The sequence below is a fragment of the Dermacentor variabilis genome, chromosome 9 (genome assembly GCF_050947875.1).
Source record: "Dermacentor variabilis isolate Ectoservices chromosome 9, ASM5094787v1, whole genome shotgun sequence".
NCBI lineage: Eukaryota > Metazoa > Arthropoda > Arachnida > Ixodida > Ixodidae > Dermacentor > Dermacentor variabilis.
In genome coordinates this window covers 107382754-107398837 of record NC_134576.1, presented here as the reverse complement: position 1 = coordinate 107398837, position 16084 = coordinate 107382754, and the positions used below count along the sequence as shown (strand labels likewise).

The window sequence follows — 16084 nt, the reverse complement described above, 5'->3', positions numbered from 1 at the left end:
CCACACTTTTTTTTAAATGTGCTAATGTCACGTAGATGGACAGACAAGGCAACGTTGTTTGCCGTCCCTTGGAGGTGCTCGGATTATTTTTTGCATCCCGCCTAATTACGTAGTTAGTCTTAGTTAGTCGACTTCTTAAATGCGATAATTAGATAAAAAGAGTCAACGATAAAGTTGTAGGGCAATATCAAAAAACTCCCGGATAGAGCTTTTCCTAGCTCAATAAGTGTTACGCAAAAGTGTTTTCTTTTTTTTCTTTTTTTTCGAACGTGAAAGAAGCCTACAAATACACGCAAAGTGCCTCGAGCGACCAGTCGCGCGGTAGTTTTGTGTCATTGCAAGGTTAAATATTCGTGCTTCTTTGCAATAAAACGCCAGCTGGAAGTTCGGTGAAGTTAACGTGGTAAGTATGGGACGTTTGAGTTGCGCTAAGCTCAAGAGCACATAGTTAGAGAGAAAAGCTAGTTAGTGATGCTACACACGAATAATGATATATTTTATATCATTGAACCCCGGATTGTTACTACTGCATATAAAGTCAAAGACGAATGGACGACATTTGTACAAGCTCTGTGAAGAATAACAGTAAGTTTTATCCAAAGGTCAATAATGTTGAACTTTACTCGCAACCAGAATGTTATCACAAGTACAGAAGAGACCTTCCGCACACGACAGAGTTCTATGACCATTTTACTCTAATATCATTTCCAGAAGGAAGGCAAGCTCACTGCCCATCTAACATATTCATCTCTAGTTAAAGGTCATCTGTTTCTCGAAGCCGCAACCACGTGACCGGCTCGGTGTTACTTTCGCGTAGCGGCCCCCATGAACGCGCGCAGAAACCTGAACTGGTGGATTATTAGTGTTCGTGCTTTATGAATACGTTTTCATAAGCCACTTGTACGCCACGTAGCTACACACTGGAAACCCAAAATATTTGAAGCAATTAACGGCCTTGTTAGCACGCGCTCAGAATGATCTCTAAACACACTGAAAGCGTATAAGGAAAGCTAAAATTATGTTTTTCGTGTTTCGACTCTTGTGAGCGAAACGCTTCGTCGTAATCGTCCGTAAACCTTCCACTGGTATTCTACTGAGTATATAGTCAGCCTATGCACTTTACACTGAGGTGCGCGGGCCTTCAATAAACAAGCAAGATATTGTTTTGCAAGGGAGGCCAGATCTCATAGCTGCCGGACGCTTACACAACACACAGACTCACTCACTCCCTTAGTCAGTCACTCACTCAGTCAGTCAGTCAGTCAGTCAGTCAGTCAGTCAGTCAGTCAGTCAGTCAGTCAGTCAGTCAGTCAGTCACTCACTCAGTCACTCACTAAGTCAGTCACTCACTCAGTCACTCACTAAGTCAGTCACTCACTCAGTCACTCACTAAGTCAGTCACTCAGTCACTCACTAAGTCAGTCAGTCACTCACTCAGTCAGTCAGTCACTCGCTCACTCACTCAGTCAGTCACTCGCTCACTCAGTCACTCGCTCACTCAGTCACTCAGTCAGTCACTCGCTCACTCAGTCACTCAGTCAGTCACTCAGTCACTCACTCACTCCCTCAGTCACTCCCTCACTGAAACGCCCGCTCAAGCACTCACACACTCACTAAAACGCAAGCTCGAGCCCTCACAAACACATGCACGCTGCTCCTACTTTTTTAGGCTTACTCCACTTATTTCCCTTCATTTTTCGCGCTCACCTTTTACGTTATCTACGAGCAAATGTCCGGGCATAACCAACAGCAAGTTATTTCTACACTGACCGACATGCATACAATTGCCTTGATATTTGTCTAGCAACAAAAACCTTTCTCTGCACTTCACAGAAAGGCATTGCAGGAGGTGCCTACCAGTGTCCGCACGGAACGAACTGGCATTCCAGCAGCCCAGCGATGGCGCGATCCGTGTGCAGTGAATTCCGCCCGGGAGTGGTCCGCGGGAATTACTTTTTCTGTGTTCTTCAAGAGAACTGAACTTAACCAAATAGCGCGAAGTTTGGAAGGAAGAAAGTTAAAAGCTCGAGCGAATAAACCTTTAGTTCGGATAAGAAAAATGAAAAAGAAACGCGAGCTTATAAAAATCCTGCAGTGAAAAGCAATAGCATCAACTACGTTGTATCAAACTTTAAACTCCACGTAGCGCATGGAATGCGATCTCTCGTACGCTGCCTGGAAATAAAAAAGTGAAAATAGAATAATAAAAATGAGAGGAACTGTACGGCTTACTATACTTTCCTGACTCATGACAATCCGTGCTCGGAATGCGACAACCGCAAACCGCAATTCCTGTGCGTTAGTGCACTTGCAAAGAGCTCTGCTACGCCGGTATAGGGACGAAAGAAACTAATCGATACGCACTAACCACGGTAACCATTACAGGCGCGCACCTTTTTCACAATCAGTGCTGTAACCGCCGCGCTGTTAACTTAATGGCAACGGTGTTTTTGGTTATCTTTCGTTAGCTCTGAAAGTAGAATCGACGTGAATAAAATTTGCAGGGACGACACACGCTCAATCGCCGGCTGCCGTAGTATACGTGCTGCATTTTCTTTCGCTCTTCTTGTTTATTAACGGCAGGAACGTAGGCTGACATTGAAGCCGGCTACCAAAAGACAGTTTAGAAATCGACAGTTTGCCCCTTTCCTCATGTAACATGCAGAAGCAGACAGACGTACGGACAGATAGACGTACGGACAGACAGACGTACGGACAGACATACGTACGAACAGACAGACGTACGGACAGACAGACAGACGTACGGACAGACAGACAGACGTACGGACAGACAGACAGACGTACGGACAGACAGACAGACGTACGGACAGACAGACAGACGTACGAACAAGCAGGCGTACGAACAAGCAGGCGTACGAACAAACAGACGTACGGACAGGCAGACGTACGGACAGGCAAACGTACGGACAGACCGACGGACGTACAGACGGACGTACGAACGGACGGATTAACGGGCAGATGTACGGAGGGACAGACGTACGGACGGACGGAAGGAAAGGAGGAAAACAACGGAATTCGTAACTCCTCATCAAAACTGCGCCAAGATGCCGCTGCCACACCGAATTCTATCTCGCCTTGACCCACGCGCTCGCGGATCGCTCTCTATTTGAAAAGCCTACTACTTCATTTTGGCCACGATGCTTGCACGCGTGTGCTTCCGAGATGGAAGGCCATGTGGAAGACCCAGATTGCCTCGGCGGTCTCATTCAATCCCGCCAGGCCGCGCTTCCTTCACCGTCCGAGCGAGCTGGTTCATGCAAGAGGCATGAGGAGACTCCTGTTTTATACATGCAGCCGAAAACGACGAGACGTTTTGCCCTTGACCCTAACGAGACTCGCCTGCTGCACCTGTCTCCTTCGCGCTTCCCAGAGACCTCATTTTATCTTGGTCACTCCTTATTACCTTCCCCGTTTCCCTGTTTTCTGCTGCATCCCGCTTTCCTTCTATCCCCGTTGGTGGCACGTGTACTTTCTCCTTCCCTAAAATGTGAAACAAGAAAAAGAAAGAAAGCTGCAATTTCACGAGGCACGAATGAAAAGACACGTCCGCCAAGCCATAGGCGCACGCGCCTCGCACATCAACGCCCCGGGGCCACAACCGCGCGCTTGAGACCGCAATCTCGCTCGCAAATGAGGCTATAATTTTGGAGCTTCGAGAACACCACCACCGCTCCGCTCTGTGGTTCCCAACTATCTTTCCGTTCCCTCTCTCATTTCTGATTCAGATTGCTGTCTTTCTTTTTATCTCCCGGTCTCCCTGTCTTCATGGCTATCCCCTCTTTCCTTACCTCCCGAAAGATTAGCCGGGCGTGCTCACACGGTGAGTAGGACACTGAAGCAGGGACTCGAGTTCCCCGCTGGCCAAGGAGGGAGGAAGAATGTGTGTGTGGGGGGGGGGGGAGGAGGAGTAGCTCACTCGACGGAGCAGACATGGAATTTTCGCAATAGTGTACCTTTCTTCCTCATATTTTATTTCCTTTCTTCCAGTCTTTCAGTTTCTCATACTCTTTCGCTCTCTCTTTTTCTCGTCCTCTTTCATTCTATCTTCCTTTCTATATTGTTCCCTCCGTGCTCTTTCGAAAACGAACTGCGCTCCTGAGTGGAAGTAGATTCGCAAATGAACATCTCGCCGCAGAGCGCGGCCCCTCGATCCGCCATGGGCGCTCAGCCGAGCGACAAGTCTTTCTACAGCTGAGGATAAGGTCACCGGTTCGATTCCCCAGATTCACTGCTTAATAAATTGGAAGTGCCGGTGCACGTAATAAATGAAACATTTTACTTCGAGGTTTCGGCCGGGGTCCGACCTTCATCAACAGTGCATTTGCACGCACCCAGAGCTCTATTTGTTTTTCTCTGTAAAAGTGAAGAAGAAAAAGAAAGAACGTAGGTCGCCTATGACTACAATTAAACCGGCGTACATTCACTCAAGAAAAAGAAAGAAAGAAAGAAAGAAAGAAAGAAAGAAAGAAAGAAAGAAAGAAAGAAAGAGTAGGCAGCTTATGAATATCAACACGCGCACTTTCAATGGCGTCCACAAGGAAGGGGCGTGGGAAATATAAGATGGCAAGACGCAGCCAGGGGAACGCAGGGGGCAGGGGCTCACATGTTAGCATGGAGCATACGAAAGGTCGCAGCTGCCAGAAGAGTGTTTTCTCTTGTCTTTTGTTTGAAATTACTTCAACTTTTCTAGAACCACGTGGACGTTCAATGTCGCTCGAGAATCGGGACCGGCTATAGCGTCACTGTGTGCAAATTAGTGACACGCGAGCTCCCGGGAGAGCGTGAATTGCATTTTTCTACAGCAGCCAGCTCTGATTACACAATCGAAATATGCAGATCGGCAGAAGTGGCGTACTTGTGGCGCGTTTTGCATTTCAGGAATTCATTTTCAGGAACGGCCACGACTCTGTAAAAACAGCCATGTCGGTAGAGTGATCTTCAATAAGCGCATGCGCTGTGTCCTTTCTTTTATTTTCTTTTTCTTTTCTTTTTTTCAAGATATTACTTCGGACGTTCGCTAACATAAGATACGCCTTATGGTAGGACGATGAAGCCGTTTTATCGGTAGAACGAGAGGCACGAGGCAAGGTGGGCGGTGAAAATGACTTTGCTTGGTTACTATCTTCTACCGTGTTAATGATTCGCGCCCGCTCCGCTAGAGGGCGCAAGCCTTCTTCTGGCTCCAACTTCTGGGTTTCGTTTACTTATTCCCTTCTCTTGCTTGTGAGTTGTTTAGTCTTCTTATGCACGAGTAACTCGTTTAGGTATGCGCACATTCAATGCCCAATTTCTTCCCAGCTCTCAGCGTTTGCTTTTTCTTTATCGTGCATGTGAACCATTAGGAAGTGAACCAGAGGTGTGCGACGGGAAATTCTAACCACAACAATATTTGTTTTCACTTTCCGACGGCCTTAAGCCTTCTCGCGTTTTGGCCCTTAGAATACATATATATATTCTTTCCCTGACTGAAGCCTAATCGAGGAAGAACAGCAAGTATCGAGGTGCGTTGTTAGGTGCGCGATAATCTTCTTAGTCCTAGAGATGCTATGTAGTGTAGAAAAAAAAGGAAACCCGAGAAGTGGAAAGTGAAGGTGATATCAGTGCAACGCCTCGCCTGTCGCCTGTACACCTCGCTAATGAAAGTCAGGAGAGAAAAACCCAGAGAAGCTAGTTTTCGCTCTTCCCCCCCCTTCCCCCCCCCCAGTTTCTTGCACCATTAGGTTGTCCGTGGAAGCTGCTGCAACTGCGCGCAAATGTAGCGTAAAATCTTGCGGTCGCGATGTTTTGCGGCACTCATTCCCGCGTTCCGCTCGATAACGTGCACAGATCTTTAGCAGCCGGTGCCTCCAGAAGATATATAGCTGGAGTGGTTTACATATAGTAGTAGTATGGAAGGCAATCTTCCCAGTAGCGGCAGTTTTAATTCTCTGTAGCCCGGTTCGTTCCTATTTGCTGCCCTTGGCATGTGAACGCAATTTCGAAGCATGTATCCGTTTTTAGCCTAATACATGTAAGGGACGCATAAACGTGTTACTTTGCCGCCAGATTAATTCGTACGCGGCTGGTGCAGCGAAGGCGTAGCGGTTTCGAAACGTTATTGCGCTTAATCAAGAGACGGACGGATGGATGGTTGGGTGGTGGATGGATGAAATCCAACCAGCGACCAGCACTGCAGCATATCCATGAAGGAAGCCACTGCTTTGCGTGTAAAAGAAAATGACTTTTGATTTCAAAGACTAAAAGAAAATGACTTTTCATTTCAAAGACTAAAAAGAAATTGACTCGATTTCAGAGAGTAAAACAAGATGACTTGATTTCAGAGACTAAAAGACAATGACTTTCGATTTCAAAGGCTTAAACAAGATGACTTTTGATTTCAAAAACCAAAAGAAAATGACTTTTGATTTCAAAGACCAAAAGAAAATAACTTTTGATTTCAAAGACCAAAAGAAAATAACTTTTGATTTCAAAGACCAAAAGAAAATGACTTTTGGTTTCAAAAACTAAAGGAAATTTACTTTATTTCAAAGACGACAAGAAAATTACTTTTCATTTCAAAGACTAAAAGAAATTGACTTGATTTCAAAGACTAAAAGAAAATTACTTGATTTCAAAGACTAAAAAAATGACTCGATTTCAGACTAAAAGAAAATGACTTGATTTCAAGGACTAGAAGAAAATGACTTTTCATTTCAAAGACTAAAAGAAATTGACTTGATTTCGAAGACTAAAAGAAAATGACTTTTCATTTCGAAGACTAAAGAGAAATTGACTCGATTTCAGAGACTAAAAGAAAATGACTTTTCATTTCAGACTATAAAGAAATTGACTCGATTTCAGAGACTAAAAGAAAATGACTTGATTTCAAAGACTAAAAGAAAATAACTTTTCATTTCAAAGACTAAAAGAAATTGACTTGATTTCAAAGACTAAGAAATTACTTTCGATTTCAAAGACTAGAAGAACATGACTTAATTTCAAAGACTAAAAGAAATTGACTTTTAATTTCAAAGACTAAAAGAAAATGACTTTCTTTTGATTTCAAAGACTACAAGAAACGGAACTATAAGATTAACGCAGTATTAAGGCTCACAAGTGATGGCTTTTGAGCTAGTCCGTGCGCGTTGTTGATAAGCGTCCAGGAAGCACGACATGTTGAGGAAGGCACGACTGAACGAAAGCAATGAAAGCCTAGGTTTACCCAAAAGCTAAGAATAAAAACAACGAACCAAGTTGATGACAGTGCCTGTTCCGTCCAAGCACCAAGCAGTGCATATTAATGAAGCCTGGCCTGGATCGTTTTCAAGGTTCTCACTTCTTCACTAAATTTCATTTACGAACGAAAAAAAAAAGAGAACCTGAAGAAAATATGCCCCCAGTCCACTTGAACCAAAGACAACAAATAAATTGAACGGCAGCGTCAGGATAATTGAATTTCGTTATACGGGCCACGCAAAGCAAGAAAATAAGCGCAAGCCACGAAAATTGAAACTCCGGCGGCAACACATCGGTTTCCGCACGTTTATTGATCGTCAGCAAAGCTAGCAGAAGCGACGAGCGACGGCTCCCGCTAATTCGATCGAACCGGCGGCTGGAACGTACAGCACGCGCTGCATCAAACGTGCTTTATCATTCATCTAACGAAGCACCGGTACTCCCCCTTATTTAGTCTATCTATCCAGCTATCTTGTTTTTTTTTTTCACCTGTTTCCTCTCAATCGATATGTGACGGCTGTTCTGTAGCAGCAGAAATGGTCAGGACAGGCAGACAGACGGACGGACGGACAGACGGCAGACGGACGGACGGACGGACGGACGGACGGACGGACGGACGGACGGACGGACGGACGGACGGATAAAGGGATATAGAGAAAAGAAGCCACGCACCAGCGCTGCCACCAAAGGTGTATCAAAGGTCGAAGGTTTCTGGGACCCGTATATCTACAGAGTAGTTATCGCCACTCCACATGCGCGAATCCCTCTTAGTAAAATTTTCATCTCTGAAAGACACGCATAGGGTGCGGTCACATACTGTGGTGGAAATACAGTGTCTGTGTGTATCCTTTTTGTTTTTGTTTCAATATTTACTACCTGCGTGCTAATAAATGAAAAAAAAAACACGAATGCCGTTTATAAACCCGTCTCTATGTCTACGACTTTGGTCCTCATAGATTCTTGCTCTAGTAATTATCATTTGCATGGTGGGCGTCGGAAGACCATTGTAGCGCGTATCCGTTCAGCTGGATTTAGAGCTGACCGCTTATCACCAGACAACCAGGCACCAGGCGCCGCTCGCGTCAATAGGCTCGATAAGACGGAACGCTCACACAAAGCACAATCCGCCTATTGTAACCATCGTTGCGCCCCTATTATGAATAAATAATTAGACCATCTTAATATATTCGACGTCCTAAAACAGCGCACGGACTGTGTGAGATGCCCTACCGAGGGGCTCTATATCAATTTGAATCACCGCATGTTCATATAACCATTGTGAGCAAGCTGGCGAGAGAAGCATCCAACATTTGCATAGCCGATCGAACTAATCGGCCGATAGTTAAACTCTCCGCTCTTCGGCATTTCGAGCGGAAATCTTATTTTTTAAAGAGAAAATCGCTTTGAAGACACGCCCCCCAAGCACCGAACCCCATTTTGTGAAAGATGTCACGCCAGTTGAGTTTGCCATGATTGCAGCGTCATTTCAGACAAGTTCGTGCGTCCACTTCACTGGGTGGGGAGTGCCTTCTTTATATACTGCCTACACCGAATCCACCAGCCGCTCACCCCCCCCCCCCCCCCCCCCAATACCGCCTTCGTGACGTCACGCGCTCCAACTTGTCTCTGTATTACAGGCGCACGCCCCGTTCGGGCAAGGAAAGCGAGGTGACTGCGCGCCAAACATACGTATGCCACCCTTTCGCAGTCTCCTGTACTCTCTATGCAGATCGCTCATCGATCTCGACACATTATGCTCGGACGGATCGCTCCGAGCTGTTCAGAGCTTTGACGATCCGCAATCTAGCCAATAATCAGGAGCTCGTTGAGCGCTTTAATTGCGCCAGCACTGTCGGCATACGGCGCGTTCTGTCGCGACGAGTGAACCATTATCCCCAATGAGGGAGGCGCTGTAGTTTGGGGGGGAAAGGGGGGGGGAGTTCTGGAGTGCGTGCGAGAGGAGCGAGCGAGCCCGGGCAACCAACCACCGTGATTGACCACACTGAATAGGCGCTCGCGGAGGTTGCAACATCGAGTCATCGATCATCGGACCGGCGATCGTTTACGGTGCGGACCCGTTTTGCCGCGCTGTAGCTTCAACGTGATTCGCGACCTCAGAAATTCTGCCAGATGCAAACTGTTGTCGTCGAAGTTTGTCAAAGAAAATTACTGCGATCCTGAGCAATGTGGGGGGGGAGGGGGGGAGGAGGGTCGATGCTACGCGAACTGCATTGCGCGCGTTAGCTGGCTTTGCCCAACATCGTTCGGGCTTCCTTCAAACCGTTACCGGAAAAAAAAAAAAAGAATGAACGCGTTTGTGTAAGGCGAACAAATGTGCGTGTAACGTGAGTGTGTGACGCGACGTGGAGGTTAGGCCGCGACGAGGGTGACGTCGATATAGCGTGACGTCGATATAGCGTGACGGCGACGGTGTGACGACTGTCTCGTTGAGCTGCGGCGAAGAAACGTCCTGGGTGTTGTGTCGCACAGGCTGCAACATTAATCTCGTGCACTGGTTTACGTCTACGCAGCGCGCCATTCATAAAGACGGTGTGTGAACGTTTCTCTAGGAAAGAATAGTGATGGGAGGGTAGTACCCAAAGAAAATCCCAACGCGTATCTAAACATAACCATTCTTGTTTCACAGTAGCATTTACCCAATCTGAAAGGAATTAGTCAAGAATGGGCACATGCCTGCAGTGGCAAAAAAAAAAAAAAAGAAAAAGAAAGAGGTAAACAAGGTGCGCGAAATCTAAGATAGTCAAATGGAAGCCGTTCAACATAATTTCCGATTGTTTTGAAGTCTGTGTATTTGATGAATACATGTAAGCCGACACTATATCGACAGGATTTCATGTGGTGGTTTATCGTTCCATTGCGTAGAACTGAGATTTGGTCGACGGCATTACTCCCTCGGTCAAATTCCGCGCTATGGAAGGCGCACCATACAGTCGCAATTAACAGAATTGTGCGCCCTAAATGCAAGAAATCCTAGAAGGATTTAAATACCAGGCTCTATTCCACTAAGAGTTCTGTGTGCCTTGTAGATAGCTAAATGCCGGCATTATAAGTACGCATTTTATTCATGATTTATTGTTGCTTCACGCAGAACAAAGCTGCGCCAACTCTCGCTACTTACTTGGCGCTTAGCCGCCACAAGAGGAAACGAAACGCTATGCATTTCCCATTGCATATAAGTCGTGAAGCTTTAGGTATGAGGCACACTTCAAACTGTTTTTACTCCAAATCTGCCGTCAACCCTACGTGATAGGTCAAGTTGTTTCGAGTCCCCCCCCCCCCCCCCCCATATGGGTGGGCGCGAGACCACGCAGGCAGAGCCCGAAACATTTTGACCTGCCATTTAGAACAACCGATTTAGAACAACCGACCTGCCATTTAGAACGGCCGATTTAGAACAAAAAACCATGAACATTTGGCTGGTTTCCCCTACACCCAATGCGAAAAAAAGGCGAATAAAAAAAGGAAAGCCTGCTTAGTGAGAAGCTAAGTTTAAAAGTATGCGTACATTTCCAGATAAAAGATGCGTGCACATCTATGCATCATTTCGCACGTATGTAAGGTTGGTTTACGAAATTTTTAATAGATTCTAACGAAATGTTGTGGCGAGCCAGTGGTCATTTCTAATGGCACACCACTTCTACTCGGCGGGCTGTATGCTTATGATTCGATATTTGATTTGATTTGTAAATTTCAGTTCGCCGGTTACATGAGCTTCGTGAACCGAACGAGAGCAGGCCAAGGGCGCTGCAGACATCTCAACTCATCTGCCCACACTCCCATGTTAGCGTGCCTTTGCAGTGCACCTGCTTGGAAACGGTGAAAATGAATGAGTTAAGCAAATGCCCTCGCTCGGGTGCTTTAGAAGTGCTTCAGATCAGATCGTTCATCACGCGCTGTGCCGCATTTGGCTCTGGCCTTTATCCGCATCATTGAAGAGGCTCTAAAGGGAAACGCCGAAATCAGTTCAGACTGATAAACTATTCTTTCAACACTCTAGTTGAGTCATCGGTTATTGTGTGGCGATAAGCTGATAGCTGAAAAAGAAAATGAAGTTCGAAGCTTCAATTTCATTGAGCCCAACGTCCGGTGCACGTCAGTGTGACGACACAGGTTTCCAAGTATGCCTTCTCGTACTTTAGCCGTTGCGGCTCCAAAACAAGAATATATATATATATATATATATATATATATATATATATATATATATATATATATATATATATATATATATATATATATATATATATATATTACACATAGTTGCCAATTTCAACCTTTGGCTCTTTTTAGAACACAACGCAGTCCATCTCTGGCAAAAAAGGCAAATTGAGCTGGGCCTGAGGAGATGCCCTCGAAGCCCGTGACGTCACTTCAAGCTTGTTGCGAAAACTTGAATACAGCGTCGCTACCTGTCTTTCACTTTTGCGTTCTTTCCCGCTTGCCAAGTCTCCTTTCACAAGCTTACTGGTAATATATCTTGTTTATAATTAATTTTTTTGTTCCACAAGGTAAAGTGCTAATGTAGCTCATCTTTATTTCGGTTTAAAGCGCCACCTAAAGTATCTCTTTCTTTCTTACGAAACCGTGATGGCGCAGCGGAAGGCTATAAGTGGCCGTTTATTGAGCGTTCGTTTCAGCAATGAAATCACGATCTTCACATAGAAAAAATTCACCCATGATTACGATACCCGATCCCGAACGCGAAATTTGACCATAGCTCTACACTTGTTTGAGCTAGTGCTATAGGTGTTTGGGATAGTGCTATAGGTGTTTCAGAATCAGTTGAGAAGAACAATTTGTTTGTTTTTTTCTTTCTTTGTGTGTGTGTGTGTGTGTGTGTGTGTGTGTGTGTGTGTGTGTGTGTGTGTGTGTGTGTGTGTGTGTGTGTGTGTGTGTGTGTGTCTGTGTGTATGTGTGTGTGTGAGAGAGAGAGAGAGAGAGAATATTCCTCCTACTCACGCTGACTCGTTTATTAACATTTCCTCCTGCACGGAAATTATATTCCGCATATTCACCGTGCAGCAGTAAATCTTCTCGAATCCTTGACTATGATAACCCCCCCCCCCTCGTTATTCGCTCATACTAAGCTATTACGACCTGAAACTTTCGGCCCGGCTTTTCCTAACCTTCCGATTTGCCTCGCCGCCTGCTCTTCCCGTAGGTTTATTTCCTTTTCTTTCTTTCTTCTTCGCAATTCAAGCTCTCTCTCTCTTTCTCTCTGGCCCCTTATAACCTTTCCGAGTTCGCTCACATTTAACGACCAGCGACCGTTGTTGGCCTTGGCTTTCCGACTTCTAAATCGCCGGACGACGCCGAGCGTGCATAATAAGCAGCGGGCCAGAAAGAAAACGGAAGCCGCGGCCGGCGTCCCCCCGAACTCCTCCGGCGGGGATAATCCGAGCGGCAGTATAAGACGCCGGCGTGACACCATCATTAAGCGGCTTCTCGCGTGCACTCTAGAAAAGCCCTGCGCTATTCCTCCTCCTCCTCCACCACGTATCCGCCGCTGTCACCGTAGCTCGGGGAGCGAGACAGCGCGCGCCGACCTTTAAACTGTCCTAATTGTTTTCGTGCCAGACGCAAAGCCGCCGCCCCTCTGCTACGTTTCTCGTCCGCGTTTTAAAGCGCAGCAGGATAAACGACTCTCTTTTAAAAACGTTGATCCAGCCTCGAGTTGTCATTCCCTCTTTCACCTCCCCACCCACTCTCCCGCTCGGAGACCGTGGCACTTCTCCTCCTTTCTCCTTCTTTTTTTTTCTTTTTTTGACATTTATGCCTTGCCGCGTCTTTCCGGAGTCGCTCGCGAGCGCCACGACTTCGCGGCGAAAGTTCCGTGCCTCGCCGCGAAAGCCGGTCGCCGCCTCTGAGGGTGTACCTCGCACAGTATTCCTTTCTTTCTTGTGCAAATGACGCTGATGACAGATACAGGGCACAGGATTAAGAGAGGAGGGGGGTCCCGAAGTGAAGTGCCATAACATTAAGGAGACTCAAGGACGGTCGCGGAATTGTGTGCAGTCAAAATACCGGAGTCCGCGAATAGCTGTTCATGGGGACACAATGATGCGAAAGTGTTTTCACGTAGATTTTTTTTGTTTGTGTGTTTATTTATTTATTTCAATATCGAAGGACCTGTTACTGCGGCTACACAAAACAGGTATGGCTCTGAATTTCGGTGTATATTGTAGCTTCTTATTTTAGTAACATTAATGCTAGCCTTCAAACATAGCAAAGCATAATCGAGACATACCGTTAAAGAACCCCAGGTGGTCAAAATTTCCGGAGTCCCCCACTACGACGTGCCTCATAATCAGAAAGTGCTTTTGGCACGTAAAACCCTGTAATTTAATTTTAATCGAGACATCCCAGCCAAGCCCACGTGACAGCCGTTTCATTGAAGCAGTACATTTTGCTACAACTATACAATAATGCTGTTTTCTAGCACGCGATTTGCTTGTCTCTTCTTTTTTTTTTCTCTCGTGAGAATTATAGTTCTACATTTTTCATGTCCCAATGTTCCTTGTTGTATCTTGTATCCTTGGTGGTCCAAACGTTATATCTGGTCAATGCACGTTGACATAAATAGTGCCTGCGTGCTTCCGCGGTATACCAGTCATGTCTGCCTGTATTTGTTTTCTGGAACCCAGATGGTTATTTATCTACGTTCCTGCAGCTCTTAATTTCACGGGTTCATCGCTTAACATTCCAGAACAAATAAAAGCGTTCATTTAATACGGCGAAGCATTTTCCAGTAAAGATCGTCGCTTATTTCTGAAACTATGAAAAAAAATGTTTCTGCCCTTCAAAGTTGCCGTACATGCCTAAAGCATACACAGAACTCACTTTTCCCACGAGTTACAAGTCCACGTACCAGAAGTACAACATATACAACACGCCACATGTATACATACAAAGTGCATTGCTTTACTTAAAAGACAACGGGACTTTGTGACAAATAATGACTGACACCCGTGTGCTTAGATTTAGGTGCACGTTAAAGAACCCCAGGTGGTCAAAATTTCCGGAGTCCTCCACTACGGCGTGCCTCATAATCAGAAAGTGGTTTTGGCACGTAAAACCCCAAATATTATTATTATTAAATAATGACTGTACACTGCATGACGTAGGATTCGACGGTGGCAGTGCGTAACACTAGGAAGGCCTTCGCAGACTGCGCGACAGTGCCCACAGAAACAGTTCTCTATCGCGTGTGTCTGGATGTTTGTTTTAATTCTTCTCCCTCTCACCTATCGCACCCCATTGCCCGTCCCCCGGTACAAGGCAGCCAACGGGAGATAATCTCTGGTTAACTCCCCTGTCTTTCTTTCGCCTCTCTCTTTCTCTCTATCTCTCATATGCAGTACAGTTTCCCGTAAGAAACCGCGAATTTACGATGTGTACGCAATGTATAGACGTATAAAGTGAATACGTATACGCAGCTGCATCCTAGATTCAGCACGCCCTGCACACATTTGCTCCGCTGGATTCCCGAGTGCCTCCACCCATCGTCGAGCGCGCTCTCCGCAGCGAGAGAAGTTTTCCTCGTTTGAAACTTTTCACAAGAAACTTTCTCCCTTTCTCGCGGTGACACTCAGTTCCGTTCCTTTGTATCATAGTACGCCGCCTTTTTTGCTCCCGCTATCGCTTATCTTTTTTTTCTCTCTTTTGTTTTTTAGGCGTTTCCGTTGTTGTTCGCCTTAATTCCAGCGCGCGCCCAACGACCCTGAAAGTGATGTCGCGGCACTCATTAGAATTCCGCGGGGCAGGGCAGAAATGCGTGAGCCCCCAGAAAGACTCGTACGCGCCTGTATTCGCCGTCATACAGCCACGAGACGCTCGTGGGGGAGAACGAAAGAAAGGGAACGAGACAAAAAAAAACGAAGACGAAACGAAGTGTACTACTACGTCGCGTGTGCCGCGAGTTTCAAAAGAACATTGGAGCGGAAAGCGCCGGCGGAAATACCATTGTTCGTTCACTTTGTGCCTTGTATGGCGCATCTTCGGTGCCCTATTGCTCTCTCTCTCTCTCTCTCCTTCCTTCCTTCCTTCTCCCCGTTTCTCGTTCTCGGCGTATTTTCACATCGGTTATTAATTACTATAGCTCTCCCCCCCCCCCCCCCCCCCCCCACCGACATGCAAGGATGTCGCGTAAGCGGTCGCGTCGCATTTCTCGATGTTGCTCGATGATCTGTTTTATACGCGTCTTCGCGTCACTGCTTATTGATAAAGATTACAGTGTTCGAACCGCGCCTCATCGCTTCATTCGAACTTGCAGGCAGATGGATGGTTTTTGAGAGGAAATTGCGTCTCTCTTTTCGCCCTCTCAACGAGAGGCTTCCAAGCGAAAGATGGTTGAGAGTTTTCGTTCAGATGTCATCCCATTTGCTTTCCATAAAATGCCTTCTTGCTTTATTTTTTTTTTTCTTGACTGGTATTCGTTTCTTCAACAATTCAAGGCCGGCTATCACGGTTGAACGAGCGCGTTTATGCGAAACTCGTGCGGGGGAAATAATATCCCGGATACGCCATTTTCGACGGCCTTGGACAACGTGCGTATCGCAACGAAATTAGGCATGAACACGAGTTGAAAAAAAATTAATCCCACAAACCCCAACGCATCGTTTTTGATGCGCTGAATTTGATGCCTGAAAAACCTGATCTAGTGCTGTAAACCCAGTGTACAGCACATACTAGCGCTTCTAATATTTTGTAGGGAGGGAATGTTCAGTTGTGGACAGTTCAGCAAATGCATTACTAATTAAGTAATTACCGTACCAATTAATTTTTCCTCAATTATTGCTTCGCTGTTTTCTTCATACCAATATATGCG

General features: G+C 45.9%; 1 protein-coding gene across 1 annotated transcript in view; it reads right to left on the bottom strand.

The window, feature by feature from the left end:
* LOC142557241 (uncharacterized) overlaps positions 1-16084 on the bottom strand; it is a 145559-nt gene that overhangs the window by 72522 nt on the left and 56953 nt on the right. The gene's annotated exons all lie outside the window — the stretch shown is intronic.